Genomic DNA, 15,611 nt, shown 5'->3' with positions numbered 1-15,611 from the left:
GAATTATTACCTAAAAGTGAATGTGGAAAATGAGTTTAATAAGACAATTTTCATAGAGGCATGATATTAATAATAATAATTAACATAATATGCTTTGGAAAATGCTATTTTAGATCAAATTAAATCATAATATGATCGGTAAATAAATTCCATTTTTTTTTTAATGTCCAGGAAAAATACAAATTCGTGATGTCTTGTTAACTGCATTTAACAAATCAAGTAAACAGAGAAATGTCTGACTCTTTTTCTTCTTTTTTTAATCCAGGTTTCTTGGCATACCATCTATGAGTTATTAATTTCAAAAAAGGAAAATTAAGATTAATGTCAAAAGAAATATCAAGCAAATTCGAAGCTGGTTGTATTTATTTATTTTTTAACTACATTTACATCTGTCACAAAAATTAGAAATCTGTATAAGTCAGTCTTATCTTACATTTATATACAGAAGGTGGCAAAAAATAAGAAATAACAAAATTCATATGACTTATATACAGTGGCTTGAAATTTCAGTAATATAATACTGCAAATATTTATTAACTGTTGCTGCATATTTCATCTAATAAACAAACAGTTTCATCTGCTCTGTGGATATCTGAATCTTTAGCCCTATTAAAAGGAAATAAATACTTGAATATTAATGTATGTATAAACACACACAAATCAGACACCATTAATAGTCTCATTAAATTTATTTAAAATGCATATATTAATATTAATATTATTATCATCATCACAGGCTACTCCATGAAGTTCTTAGACTCATAAAGGGAGGCCCTAAACAACATTTCCACAGCATCTATCATATCTTGCTTTGAGCTCATTCACAGTCATGGTACCTACAACTGGCAACTTATTCCACTCATTCACCACTCTTGCTTAGTTTCCAAGGATGGCCCCTAGTTCTTCCACCACCAGATCATACACCACTTTATGGCATCAGGTGGCGTATGGTGGTAGGACTGTTTGGAGAGCTCTGAAAGCTAAGATGTTTATTTTAAAAAAAAAGTTGCGATATTAGTTAAAAATTGTGTTAGAATTAGATTGTATGGTAGTGTGAATTAGATCAAAGTTAAAAGTTTTGTTTTAAATATAGTTAATATAGTCTTTTGCATGGTAAGTTACATAGCATAGTACAAGGCACCGATGTGAAGCAGAACAATGACGTCCAAGACATCATTGTTTAAAGAATTCAACCAAAGGGACTTCGTACAGTGCAACATCTGCAAAATGTATGCATTACCAAAGGCAAATGGAATTTGGTTTGAAAGTGTGCTGAAAATGTTATGAAAGCGAGGGTCAAAAGTGCAGGTCAGGTCGCAAGATTGAAGTGATGGACGGAACAGAGAATACACGTGAAAATGTGTGTGATATAACAGCAGATAGGATTAAAAAGAGGTTAAAAGCGACACAATTGAGAGAGAGAGAGAGAAAAAGAGTAAAAGTGTTGATGTAAAGAATGAAGAGTTGGCAGTAATGAGGTAGATAGCCTGGTTACACAGAATGATACACAGGACGAATTTCTGCAACGAATGCAGAAATGTCTGGCAAATGGATCAGCTGATATCAGAAAGAAAGAAGTGCAAGAAAAGAAAAGAAAAATGAATGCTTGACTAAGACAGAAGGAAAAATCAAGAAGTGAGTTTTTTTATGGCAATTGTCTGGAACAAGTGATTTGCAAGGAGAAAAGTATGGCATAAGAGAGGACATGAAAGAATTAATGGAAGTAGCAAAAAAGAAAAGAATGAGAGAGTTAAGACAGTGAGTCTTTTGCCACGATATGGCAGAGTAGAGCTGAGAAAGAGTGTCATAATAGCGAATGACTTGATGCATAGATCATGCAGGATGAATAATGTAGAGTTTATGGATATGTAGGGCGAGTTTGACTGGCAAAAGGACTTATACAAGAAGGATGGTTGCATCTGAATAGATTTGGTGTTCGGTCTGGAAAAACTCTTGTTGAATGAAGTGAAAATGGATGTGCAAAATTAGGGAAACAAGCTTTTTGGAGGGGGGGGAGCTGTTGAGTGGATATGCCGACATCAGTGAGGCAGCTGAGCGTAAGAATGTGTACAAAATCCTTAAGTTAGTACCCCTTATAACAAACCAGAATGGGATAGTTAGTATAAAGCAGGGGTGGGGAGCCTTTTTAGTCAAGGGCAAAAATTGCTAATTTAAAAACTTCCGCAGGCAACTGGCAAATTTTAACTCTTATAGTGTTATGTAGTGTGCAATATATATCTCAATAAGTAAATGTGCAACATTCTCATCTAATATGGTATCTTTTAATTACAATTGTGTAGACATAATTATAACAATCAAGCAAAGGCTATATTTAATTTATTTAAAAATGATATTTATTTTATTTTAACTGAGAACTTTATTAAAGCAATAACAACATAATAAATATTTCATCAAAGTTAATGAAGCTTACTTTTAATCTTAAACTTTTTAGTGAGAAGGCTGAAACTGCTTTTTTTGTGAAAGCTTAGAAATATTAGCCACCCTAGATGAGATGGCAACTCGTAGTTCATTGGCAAGATTTTTGCCAGCGTATGAAAAGGCAATTTTTTTGCCAGACTTAATTTTGAAAAAAATTGCTCACATTATTTTTTAAAGAAGGAAATTTCTCAGAATCAAAAGATTTGTAAAAGTCCAATATAGGCAGATTACTATATTTTGATCTCAAAGTGTTATCACACTACAATCAATCAACTCTAATTGCAAAGAATTGGAAGCTTCCTCAGGGCATATATCAAAAGGTGTTTCAAATATTTGTAACTCAATTCTTTGATTTTTTATATCTTCAAATCTCCTTCAAACACTTTGACACTCATCAACATACTCACTTGTTGATTTTGGAAAATGTGTAAAGCGTTTTTTTTTTTTTTTTTCAGAAATAATTGAAGCATCGATATGCGTGAGCAAAGAGGTCATTAGCTGATTGGGGCCTTGTAATTTCAAATTTAGATTATTCAAATGACTAGTTATGTCTACTAAAAATGCTAAATCGATTTGAAACTTTTCATCCTCCAATTCTTTAATGGGGACACCTTTAATGTCCAAGAAAAATTTCACTTCGTCTTTAAGTTCATAAAATCGCTTGGGCATTTGAGCTCTACTTAGCCACCAAACTTCACAATGGTACAATAAGTCCCCATATTCGTCTTCAAGATCTTGCAAAAATTCTTTGAATTCCCTGTTGTTCAAACTCTTTACTTTTTATCAAATTAATGACCTTTGTTACTACATTCATGACACTGTTCATCTTGAGTGACTTTGCACATAGATTTTCCATATGAATGAAGCAGTGGCACACAAAGTATTTGGGTTCAATTGACGTTTCTTAAATTCATTCTTAATCAAGAGCCACGAGCCCTTTTTCACGACCCCATGGATGGAGCATCATTGGTTGCGAGACCACTCAGTTTTTCATATGGTAAATCGAAATCCTTTAATGCTGAACTGACCATTTCAAATAAATCTTTAGTTGTCCCCTTCATTGATTTTAAAGCAAGAAATTCTTCTCTTATATTGAAATCTGTAGTTATTCCCCATATAAATATAGCCATTTGTGCAGTATTTGACAGATCAGTAGTCTAATCGATAGCTAATGAGTAAAACACAAATTCTGCTGAATCTACTTTCAAAGAAGTTTGGATGTCATCAGCGATATCATTAATATGGTCAGAAACAGTTCTTGATAGGCTAATATTTTTAAACAAACTCAGTTTTTCTGGACATAAAATCTCGACGGCAGTAAGGATGCAATCTTTCACAAACTCACCTTCATTATGGGTTTTAAGTTTTTTTAGCAATTTGTTCACACAATGCATAACTAGCTTGAGTTACAGATGGTCTTTCCTGAATAAGCTTTTTAAAAAGAGATTGGCTTTTGATTATATTTCTTATGCTTACTCAAATAATGTCGTTCAAGATTATATTTTTTGTAAACTGCAACATGTTTGTTACAAATAAGACAAATACACTTGTCATTAATTTCAATAAAGAAGTATAGTTCTGTCCATTTTTCACAAAAAAGAGCACATTCACAACAACTTGTCATTTTAAAAAATAAATTGAATAAAGTTGTCAACTGGTTAATTACAAGGCACTCGCAATACTGCATGAGAAAAACAAAGTCAATATGTTTTGACATGCGGGAAAATGTCATGGCGGTAATGGGGAAGCAACCAATCAAAGAAAGTCTGAACTTTGCCTGCGAGAAATGCTCCTGATTTCTTTTTATTTTAATGGCTGGTCTCAATTTGATGGTTGCCAGAAATCATATTTTATGTAATATAATTATTTTTGATTTTGTATATTTAATTATTTAAATTTAAATTATTATAAAATTTTATTTACATGTACATACGAGTACATCAGCAAAGGGGTGAATTGAAATAGACTCGCGGGCGAGGGGTTCCCCAACCCTGGTATAAAGTATCATGATAGCGGTGGGCCTAAGAGGCTTTTGCATTTATGTACACTAATGCCAAAGGCATTCGGAACGAGGGGGAAGAATTTTTGACATTGGATAGTTCATCCTGGCTGACAGAAAATGATATAGTTAGTGTGATAGAATGTAAATAGTGTAGTATGTTCAGGGAGGATAGAAAACAAGAATGGGAGGAGGAGTGACATTGATGATTGCTGATGAACTGCAACCAAAGAGAGTAGAAGTCCAACTGCAGGCCAGTGAAAATAACACATGTGAGATAGAGGCAAGCATAACAAACTATACATTTGGATGCTTCTATAGACCAGGGGATGGAAAAGATGGAGATACTATGCATCAGCAAATATGCTCAATGAGTAGAGGGCAGGTAACTATTACAAACTATGGATTTCAACTATGTGAACATTGATTGGAAGAAGGAGACGACATATTGGAGGAAGGAAATATAATTTATGCAGTTACTAAGGAATAATTACCTTAGATTGAGCACTCTCAAACCTCTGGCATGTGATGGAATATACCATGGGTTTGAGAGTGCTCAATCTAGTACGTGAATCTAAGAATTTGTCTAGAACCAGTATGTCCCTGTTACCCCTAATTGGCGAGAGCGACTTGAAAGGTGGCTAAATGTGTGGAATTTTCAGTTAAGGGGTGGGCATATATGTGGAATTACAGGGCTGGTAAGTATATGACAAGCTTAGAAAACTGCTTGGAACAGTGCCATGGCATATGAAACTCCAATGGCTGAATGTTGATAGTGAATAGCAAGTGCTAAAGGAGTGTTTGAGAGAAGTAATGGCAGACTGCATACCTAGAGTCAGGAGAGTAAATCAAGTGTGAATTAATTGGATGAACAGCATTATTAAGCTGGAGCTGCAAAAAAGAGTGTGGAAGGAATTCAAGAAGAAAGGTAACCAGTAGGCAGAGGCCAGAATAGTAACCAGTGTAGTAAGAAAGGCAAAAGCAGAGTATGAAAGGAAATTAGCAGCACAGGCCAAAGATAATCCCAAACAGTTCTTTCAATATGTCGCAAGCAAAAAGGAAGAATGCTTATGGTAGAATGATTTTAACAAATGCCAATGGTAGAGAGGTAACTGAATCAAGTGAAGTAGCAGAAATACTAAATGAACACTTTGCAAGAGCATATCATCCAGGTGGAGATATTATAATAACGAGAGAGGCAAATACTTATATGGAAACTGAGGGAAATGAAATGGGTGGGGTGAACAGCATAAAAGAGGTGATATGACTGAGACATACAAATTACTGAAGGATTTCTAAAAGATCAATACAGAGAAAATTTTTCTAAGGAAATTTCCACAGGCAATTTTAGTCTGTTTTTTTCTGAAAAGGACATCAGGGTAAATTTATACAATTTTTATTGATTAACCCTTATTTCAAAAATTCATTTTTGAAATGGGTTAATCAATAAAAAAAAAAAACAGGTGTTATATCACTTAATGCTTTCAGGAAATATACAACACATGCAAGTGAATATCTCTGTGCTAGCGTGTTAAATGCCCTTGAAAAAGTTCAGTTTTATCAGTACATTCTGTTTATTGCTATGTTTTATGTTTAGAGTAGGTTCTCTGGTTTATGTCTGATTCGCAAGTTCCCTATTGCCTGCCCTTACTCTATATATTTCACCAACATTCTAACACGAGAAACTGCATAACTTACAACAACAAATAAAACATCAAAAATACAACAAAAATTACAAAAGCAATAAAAATATTGGCTTCTTTGTTTTGGCTCCTTTATTTTGTCAAAATAAAGAAGCCAACATAACTCCAGATTTTAGTATAAAAAACTTCCACGTAGAACTTTTCTTTATACCAAAATTTGGAAGCTGAATGCAAACATTAGTGAGGTGCATTGCATTTCCACTTACGGATATCCAAACCTGATCAATTATTCAGCACTAAACCTTAACTAGCATCTTTCACAACTACAGCTTATCCAAACCTTCCACGTTATGTCATGCATGATGCCTTTAGTAAGAACAGTAGAATATGTGTGTCTCTTCATCATCCTTTCAGAGATTTATGTCTGGTGTTCCAGTCTCTTTCCATCTTTTCCTTGGTTGTCCCTGACTTCTACATTCCCAACTGGGTGGTATTAGAGTATTTTTTTTGGGTAGTCTAGAACAGTCATTCTTTTGATGTGCTCAATTCACTTCTTTCGGTATTCATATACTTCCTCCAATAGCGAGTCTATTTTTAGTTCTTATGTATTTCTGTGCTGCTTCTTTTGTCCCAGAGAGTATATCCTGCTGTTCTTCGCAGGAATTTCATTTCTCCAGTTTCTATTCTTTTTTCTTCTTCAGTTTTTATGGTCCATAATTCACTTCCATATAGCGAAAAAGGTTCTGCCAAAATTTTATAAACTCTTATTCTTGTATACTTTTGAACTTGGTTAGGTTGAAAATATTATTATTGTTATTATTATTACCCAAGAAAAGGACCTGCAAGACTCATCTAGCAGGTCCTTTTCTCAAACACACAACTCATCATACCATACTTTAAACACACTCAAATTCTCTGCAGACACCACACTCTCAGGCAAGGCATTCCAATCATTCACAACTCTGCATGAAAAAAAACCTGCTTCTCACTCCCCTACTCACACCCGCTTTATACAGTTTCCAGAGATGACCTCTGGTTCTCCCCTGATCTCCCACTATTTTCTGTGGAAGCTCTCCAGCACTGATCTTATAACAATCCCTTACTAACTTGTAGGTCTCTATCATATCTCCCCTCTTCCTCCTGTCCACCAGACTCTGCAAGTTGCATCTTCTCAATCTTTCCTCATACTTGACATTCCAGAGGTTAGAAACTACCTTAATCAGTCACCTCTGGACCCTTTCCAACATCTCTTCATCCTTCTGAAAACCCGGTGACCAAATCTGGGCACAATAGTCCATGTGTGGCCTAATCAAAACCTTATACAATGGAACAAGAATCTCCCTACTTCTATAAGTCAGCGTCCTCTGCATCATTCCCAGAAGCCTTTGTGTTGTCTTCACAATTTTGGCTATGTGTGCCCTAAATTTCAAATCCTTATCCACTATCACCCCCCAGATCTCTTATTTCCTCCATCTCTGAAAATATATCCTCACCAAGCATAAATTCTACATCCCATTTTTATTTTCCAAATTTTAAAACCTTACATTTTGCAACATTGAACTCATATCCCCATTCCCGTGCCCAGTCACTCAATTTATTCAAGTCTTCTTGTAAGGCCATAACATCTTCTCTACTCTTCATGGTTCGTCCCAACTTTGCATCATCTGCAAACAACTGAATATCTCCAGCTAAACACCAATATCATTAATATACAAGTTAAACAGCAATGGCGCTAAAATGGACCCCTGAGGCACACCACTAGTACTTTCCTTTTCCTGGAAATTGCTCCCCCATACACAACTTGTTGATACCTATCAGCTAGTCAGTCTCCAATCCAATGCACCAATCTGATATCCAACCCCATCCACTCCAGTTTGACTATCAACTTATCATGTGGTAATCTATCAAAAGCCTTTGCAAAATCTAAGTATATTACTCTGTATCCTTCTCCTCTGTCCATTGAAGCAGTCACCTTATTGTAATAAGTAAGTCGATTACTAAAACATGACCTCCCTTTAGTAAATCCATGCTGTCCATCAAAGATAATACCATAGTTGTCAATCCAATTCTGAATCCTTCTCACAAGCTTCTCCAACAACTTAACTACAACACCTAACACACAGATGTGCCTATAGTTTGATGCTTGAGTTCTATCACCTCCTTTATGAAGTGGCACAATCTTGCCCTCCTTAGGAACTTGACTGAGTGCAAGACTTGTATTAAAAAAATATGTCAAGGCCGGCGTCAACTCCCTGGCACATTCCTTCAGAATATGTGGTGATATATTATCAAGTCCCACAGCCTTATTTACATCTAGTTTGCTCAACTCCCCAAACACCTCTTGCTCACAGTCTCTTCCCCATCATCAACTGCTCTCAATCTCTCTATGAAGTCACATTCACAAGATTGAAAGACCTTTATGCACTGCTAATTACGTATCGCCACCACACCGTCTGCAACAGCTGTCTTTATACCATTTTCTCCAATCAATGTCATCCTTCCATAATCATTCTTTCTTTTGCTGGCTACATATTGAAAGAACTCCTTAGGATTATTTTTTGGCCTCATTAGCTACCCTCACCAACCAAGTCAGCAGCCTTGTCTGGTTATTTCCACTTCTCTTATGCTGCCTACATAATGCTCTTTTTCTCTGTATCGCATGCTTAATCTCTTCATTCATCCATTTCACACCTACCTTATTTAGCCCTTCTCACCCTTGGAATACATTTCGACATTGCATCTACCAGATAGTTTTAGAAAATCCCCCAAGCTGCATTGATCTCTTTTTCCAGCTAACTCTTCATTCCATGCTACACCTGCACGCTGTCTCCTGAGCTCTTCATAATTCCCCCCCCCCCCCGTAGTTCTACATATACCATTTTCTTATAGAGGTCCTCACGCTGCTGTGGCAACCACCCAGGTAATCACCTCATGGTCACCCTCACCAATTGGTGGATGATTTGACACTTCATTTATAATTGCATCCTCTGATGAGATGACCAAATCCAAGACCATCAACCCTCATGTGCCCTCTGTCACATACTGTCTGAGGTAGTTATCCCTCAAAAACTCAAGGAACTCATTTTCTTTACTTCCAGTTGATATCTCATCATTCTAGTCTATATTGCCATAATTAAAATTGCCAATAATGATCACTCTTTTCTTATTTGCTTGGCTAATTTGATTATACATTTCATAGTCACTACCATCAACATTTCCTGGCCTATAACAACATCCAAATAAGTATTTCATTCCATTCACCTCTATCTCACACCATACTGCCTCAAAACCAATGGCACTATTTCCCTCTTGCATCTCTATTTGTATGGACATAACTCTTTCTCTATCATCAATAGCACTCCCCCTTCCCTTTTTACCCCTACTATCCTCACAAAACACATCATATCCTTCCATCGCTATTCCTGTCGGGATGTCATCCTCATCTAACCACGTCTCACTTATTCCAACAATTTTTGGGTGAACAGACTCAATTAGTGCAACCATTTCATCTGCCTTGTTTCTTACTATTCTAGTATTTGTATATAAACACAACAGCTCATTCCTCGATCTACAGCTAGTTCCACTGATAAGCACTCATTCGATGTGATCTCTCCATGCTCGACTGAGGCTATTTCCCTTTCTGCTTATTTATTTTAGAACCCTTTTCAATTCCAACTATTTCCTCTTGATCCCAGGTCATCCCATTCCTTTCCTGTCTACACATGCTCTCACATTGTCTTGGAGCATTCACCTTTCTCATGCTGTGTATCCCTGTCCACCCTGAGTCGCCCCGTTTCCCTGTTCATCTTGCACACCCATTCTCTCATTTTCCATACTTATGCCACTTACTTACTTCCTCATTCATAATCACCTCTTCAATCTCTCCTGTCGTACTGTCCTGCTCTTCCACATCACTTCCCGCTTGATCTGATTCATTCTCTATACTCACTTCTCTACCTTCCAGCAGCAGTCTCCCCAAATGACTCACACCATAACCACTCAAATGCAGTACGTCGCTCCCATACAGTTCACTTTGTCCTTCAAACTCATTCCACACATTAACAAATTGTACTCCCCTCTCTTGACACATTTCAGCCAACATACCATTCATAATCCTCGCTCTCCGCCTCATCACACCACAGTCATACCTAGGCAACATGCTTACTACCCTTCCTATCACACTATTCTCTTTTATCCGTCTAAGCAGCCTCCAGATGTCCATTCTGACGTGCTCTTTGTCCTCTGTCAAGTCATTCGTACCTATTAAAACCACCAACTCCTTCACTCCATCCCCCCTCATATCCAATGCCTCAATCACTCTACTCTACTCGTTTTACCGCTTGGAAAACATACCTTGTGCATCCTCTCACGCAGCATACCTTTAATAATGGATTTAGTTTAATCTTTTATCCAAGTGTAAGCAAACAAAGTTAGTGTCTGAAGTATCTTCAGGACTGAGGCAACTCGTGGTAAAGGTGGACCAAGCTCTCATCACTCCTCGTCTTAGTTCTCCCATAATGCAAAGCACATCTCCTTGAGGACATGTATAATGCTATGCTTTAAGGGAAGGGCTTTGTTTGCTTACACTTGGATAAAGGATTAAACTAAATTTATTATAGTCTAGCCAAATGGAGAAAAACTTCCAACATCTTTCTCTAAATCCAGAGTAATTTAATAATAAGGTGAAACACCTTTTTGGCAACTCGTATAGGTAAAGATGACTTCTCCATTGCTTCTACCTTGGTATCACCACCTCTGGGTCTGGCTCCCACTGATGAAACCTCAATAAAGGTCAAAACCGGTTGGAAGCTTGGGTGATGAATGGCAATGATGTTGCCCATGAAGTTTTAACTGAGGCTCAGCTGTTGCTGTCAGCCAGGTCCTGGGTGTGTGTGTGGGGATGGTGGTAATGAATGGCAATGTTGTAGCCCATGGAGTTAACTGAGGCACGGCTGTTGCTGTTACTCCTCAGATGACATATGAGCGGCTCTGTTCAGTGGTGGGGTGAGCCTGCCATGGGGTAGAGCCAACGCTGAGAGTTCTCAGTGGCAGGGTGAGCCTGTTACTGAGGGGAACAACGCTGAGTTTTTGGAGTTTGACCTGTACTTGAACATTCAATAAAGGTCGAAATCAGTCTGGGTAGTAGCCCTTCCCTTAATGCATAGCATTATACATGTCTGCAAGGAGATGTGGATTGCATTATGGCAGATACTAAGACAAAGAGTGATGAGAGCTTGGTCCAACTTTACAACGAGTTGCCTCAGTCCTGAAGATACTTCAGGCACAAACTTTGTGCCTGAATTTGCTGCTCTCCTGATTCTGACAATTATACTAACCTGTTTGATTATTTATCTCTAAAAGTTGATAACATCCAGTGTAATCATCAAAGCAGTGAGAAAAGCATTATTATTATTACTATTATCTGAAGACCCTATGGAGTCACAGACTTATCTAGGAAGCCCATTTTGCCAAACACAGCTCATCATACTGCACCTTAAACACATTCAAATTCTCTGCACACACACACACCACACTCTGACGCAATGCATTCCAATCACTCGCAACTCTCCATGCAAAAAATCTGCTTCTCACTCCCTTGCTCCACCCACCTTATACAGCTTCCAGGAATGACCTCTTGTTCTCCCCCAACCACCATTTTATGAAAAAGCCTCTTCAATGTTAATCCTACAACAAACCCTTACTAACTTGTACATCTCTGTCATATCATCCCTCTTTCTCCTATCCACTAGATTCTGTAAATTGCATTCTCTCAACCTTTCTTCATATTGAACATTCCAGAGATCAGAAACTATTTTGATCAATTGCCTCTGGACTTCCTCCAACATATCTTCTTCCTTTTGAAAACCAGGTGACTAAATCTTTGAACAGTAATTCCATATGCTAATCAGAGCTTTATACAATTCAACAAAAATTATCTTACTTCTACAAGTCAGTGTCCTCTGCATCATTGCCAGAATTCATTGTGTTCCTCACAATTTTAGAAATATGTTGTCTAAATTTAAGATCCTGCTCCTTCAGGAGAATGAGCAAGATAATTCACGAGGAGGAAATCAGTAAGAGAATTAGTGGTGGTAATGGGGGACAAATGATTAAATGGACATAAGGAGTTTATTGAGGAGAGTGAAAGATAACAATATAGTGGGAAAGGATGTCGGTGTGTTGCAAAGGTATGACAATGATGAGTTCAGATGGAGAGCCAGAATGATGAATGGTATGCTAGCAGTGTGAGGAGAAGGGAGTACAGTTCGTGAGACATATTTGAGGGAAGAATGGAATTATACAGATGTGATGGATTGCATTTGAATGGCTTTGGAGTGAATGCACAGGAGAAACTGTTGCTAGATGGAAGCGCAGTGTGTGATGTAAGCAAGAGATGAGAAGTAATATATGAAGTGAAAGATCAGGAGAGTAGTATTGAAGAGAGAAATACTCGGCGATGGAAACAGTAGTAGTAGTATGAGAGATAAAGAGAGAGAGAGAATGCAAGAGGAACAGGAAATGGAGGAGCCCAGGTGGACAGGGAGACATGGCATAGGGAGAGTGAATACTGGAAATAGTAGTGAATATATGTATGGGATGATCAACAAAGCAGATATATGCAGTAAGTGAGGATATATGTGGTGATCGGGCAGGGGCATAAAACGGGAGATGGGGTTAGAATTGGTGGCCATCCCTTGAAGCTGCATAAGAGTGGAGACTGCATAACCTTCTCCTGCATAAGTGAGGAGAAGGTTATTTACATGGAGATTGGTTGGTGAGTGGAATGACTACATGAGTGTGTTGTGAATATAAGCACATTGAATAAGTTTAAGGAATGGTTGTAAGGAAAAGTTGGTACTTTTTTTGCACAAGACACTACTTCACACTTTCACAGCTGCTAACTCTATACAAAGCCCAAATCTGTCCAGCCATGGAATATTGCTCCCATATTTGGGGTGGTGCACCAAAATCCTCTCTAAGATTGTTCGATTCTATCCAGAGGAGGGCAACCTGCTAATTAATGATCCCCCCCCCCTCTCTCTCTCTCACATAACCACTTCACTCCCTCCCTCATAGACATTGTTTCTGCCTTATGCTGCTTCTTCTACAGATACTTTCATGGCCAGTGCTCTGCTGAATTGGCTACTATTATTCCTCAACTCTCCTCCAAAATCATTAAAACAAGAGCCACTGCACTCTGCCTTCCCCAAAGAATACAATCCTCAACTGTTCAAGCAAAATGTGAACGGATTCCTTTCTTCTATTCCTCTTGCCCCCCCCCCCAACACAGCACTAATGTGCTATAGGTCTTGTGGCCTTCAATATTCTTTCATATGTGAATCAGATACATAAAAGATGAATTAGTTGCATTGTTAGCCTCAAATGGTCCAAACACTATTGGGATTAGCAAAACATGATTGATGAAAGGTGATATAATGAACTGAAATAAAAGTACAAGCGTATAGCATATTTTATTTCAGCAGGATAAGAAAATCAAATGCTGTGGTGGTGAATTACTTATTACTTATAAGTAAATGAATTGTGTTTTCTCGGAAAGGAGGGCTTAGAGGTAAATGACAAGTGGTTTTGAGAAAGCACATGATGTGAGGTGGGGGTGGGTGAAGAGCAAGATATGTTCAGGAAGTTGAATTTGGCAACTGCAAAATGAGTGATTTTTATGGGAGATTTTAACTAGCGGCCTAATTTGGGAAGAGGAAATAGCATGTAGTACTGGAATGGAATTTTTGGATTTCCTGAGGGACAAATGTCTTACGTGACAGAGTAGAAGGAACACAAGGTTCAAAAGTTTTGGATTTGGTCCTAGCATCAGAAGGAACTGAATGCAACTGAGATACCATCCTCGCCCTGGTTGTAAGAATTTATGCAGAATTATTAGTCATTATAATAATCTTAGAAATCAGCTTGAGGCAGTTCTGTGGCTGGGGAAAATTGGAAGTGCAAGATACCATCAGTGCATGGGAACTAGTGAAGAAATATTTATTAGCAGTAATGAAGTTGTATACCTTGACTGAAAGAGAACATGATTTGGTGTAAAGTGGATTATCAATAAAATCAGAACTGAAGATGAAAAAGAATTTATATAAAAAGTATAAGGAGAAGAGTGGATAGCAACTGCATGAGGAATATAAACCATGCCAAGAAAGTGACTAGCATGGTAAGGAATGCAAAAGTTGAATAGCAGAAGAGATTAACCCTGAGATCCAAGGAAAATCCAAAGCAATTCTTTCATCATCAAATTCCTGTCATGTACCCTCAAGGGGTGTACAGGATATTATGATAGTACTACATGAAAAACTTACATCATTAATAACTTCCTATCAACAATTTTCCTCCAAATCAATCTGTTATTTGTCAAGATTACAACATCAAATCTTATATTTCTGTCTTCTAAGAAAATTTTTTTTACTGTATCAATCCACCTATATCTTGGTGTTCCTCTGGGTCTCTTTCCTGCCAACCTGGCAGAGAACACTTGTTTTGCTAATCTTTCCTCTCTCATTCTGTTTAAGTGACCTACCACCTGAGATTAGCTCTGCTAACAATGTCAAGTTCTATCCTAATATCCTCATTTTTAATATATTGCTGTTGATGCCATCTGTTCACACCCCTAATCTTTCTCAGGACTCTCATATCTGTGGCCTCTAGTCTTTGGTCAAGTGTTTTATTTCTAACCTATCTCTCAGATCCATAAGTTAAAATTGGTTTGAACATTGTCTTGTATACAGCAAATTCAGTGTTTTCACTAAGTTCTCTCTTATTGTATATAATTTATTCAGTTCATTTCCTACCATACTGGCTTTGTTGATTCTGTTGTCTATTTCATTATTTTATTTACCATCTTCTGCCAAAATAGTGCATAAGTATTTACTAAAATAAAGAGCCAAAAGGATTCATTTCTGCAATGTAAAATTATATAAATCAAGTGGATATTAAATACAGCATTATTTCAAAGATGAATGTAGAAACTAAGAAAGTTTGTACAAAATTTAACCAGAGAGCTTACAGGAATACGCTCGCTGGCATTTATGAGTTGCCCTAGTGCGGACCTTATAGTAGACATTATCGCTTGCTCAAACATCCATATATTCACCTTCTATTGTCCATTTTGATAAAGTTTCACTGGCCTGACAGCTGTTTCGAACTGGTTGGTTCTCTTCAGAGACCACTGTTTAAGTAAAGGGTCTTTCTAAAAATTAGGTGATCCCCCAGATTTGATGAGTGACCGAAAGATCGTCCAACTCATTGGCTTCGCTCAGTGACAGGTTTACCCTACTACTGAGCAGAACCACTCATTCCACCAACAAGGTCCTACAAGGGCCATGCCACAAAACACCTTCCCTGGAGACTCAAATTGCTATCTCAAGGTCCAGAAATCTAAGCCCCCCCCCCCCCCCACACACACAGGGAGAGCGAAATTCAGAAAGAAACCTTAAGAGAGCAAAAACTTTCATTCAGTACTAAGGAACATGAAGTGTTGGAGAGCTGTATTTTTCATAATAGAGGTCAGT

The 15,611-nt window shown here is 37.6% G+C and overlaps 1 protein-coding gene across 1 annotated transcript in view; it reads right to left on the bottom strand.

The window, feature by feature from the left end:
* Positions 1 to 345: 345 nt before the first annotated feature.
* LOC150106121 (uncharacterized) overlaps positions 346 to 15,611 on the bottom strand; it is a 106,436-nt gene continuing 91,170 nt past the window's right edge. The window contains exon 12 of the mRNA XM_090393867.1: positions 346 to 606. The gene's annotated coding sequence lies outside the window, so the exon portion shown is untranslated. The remainder of the gene's footprint in view (positions 607 to 15,611) is intronic.

This window comes from Typopeltis vanoorti, chromosome 6 (genome assembly GCF_054136105.1).
Source record: "Typopeltis vanoorti isolate ZY-2024b chromosome 6, IOZ_Tvanoo_1.0, whole genome shotgun sequence".
In the NCBI taxonomy this organism is placed as follows: Eukaryota; Metazoa; Arthropoda; class Arachnida; order Uropygi; family Thelyphonidae; genus Typopeltis; species Typopeltis vanoorti.
The sequence above is the reverse complement of the archived record's forward strand: the minus strand, read 5'-3'. Positions and strand labels throughout refer to the sequence as shown.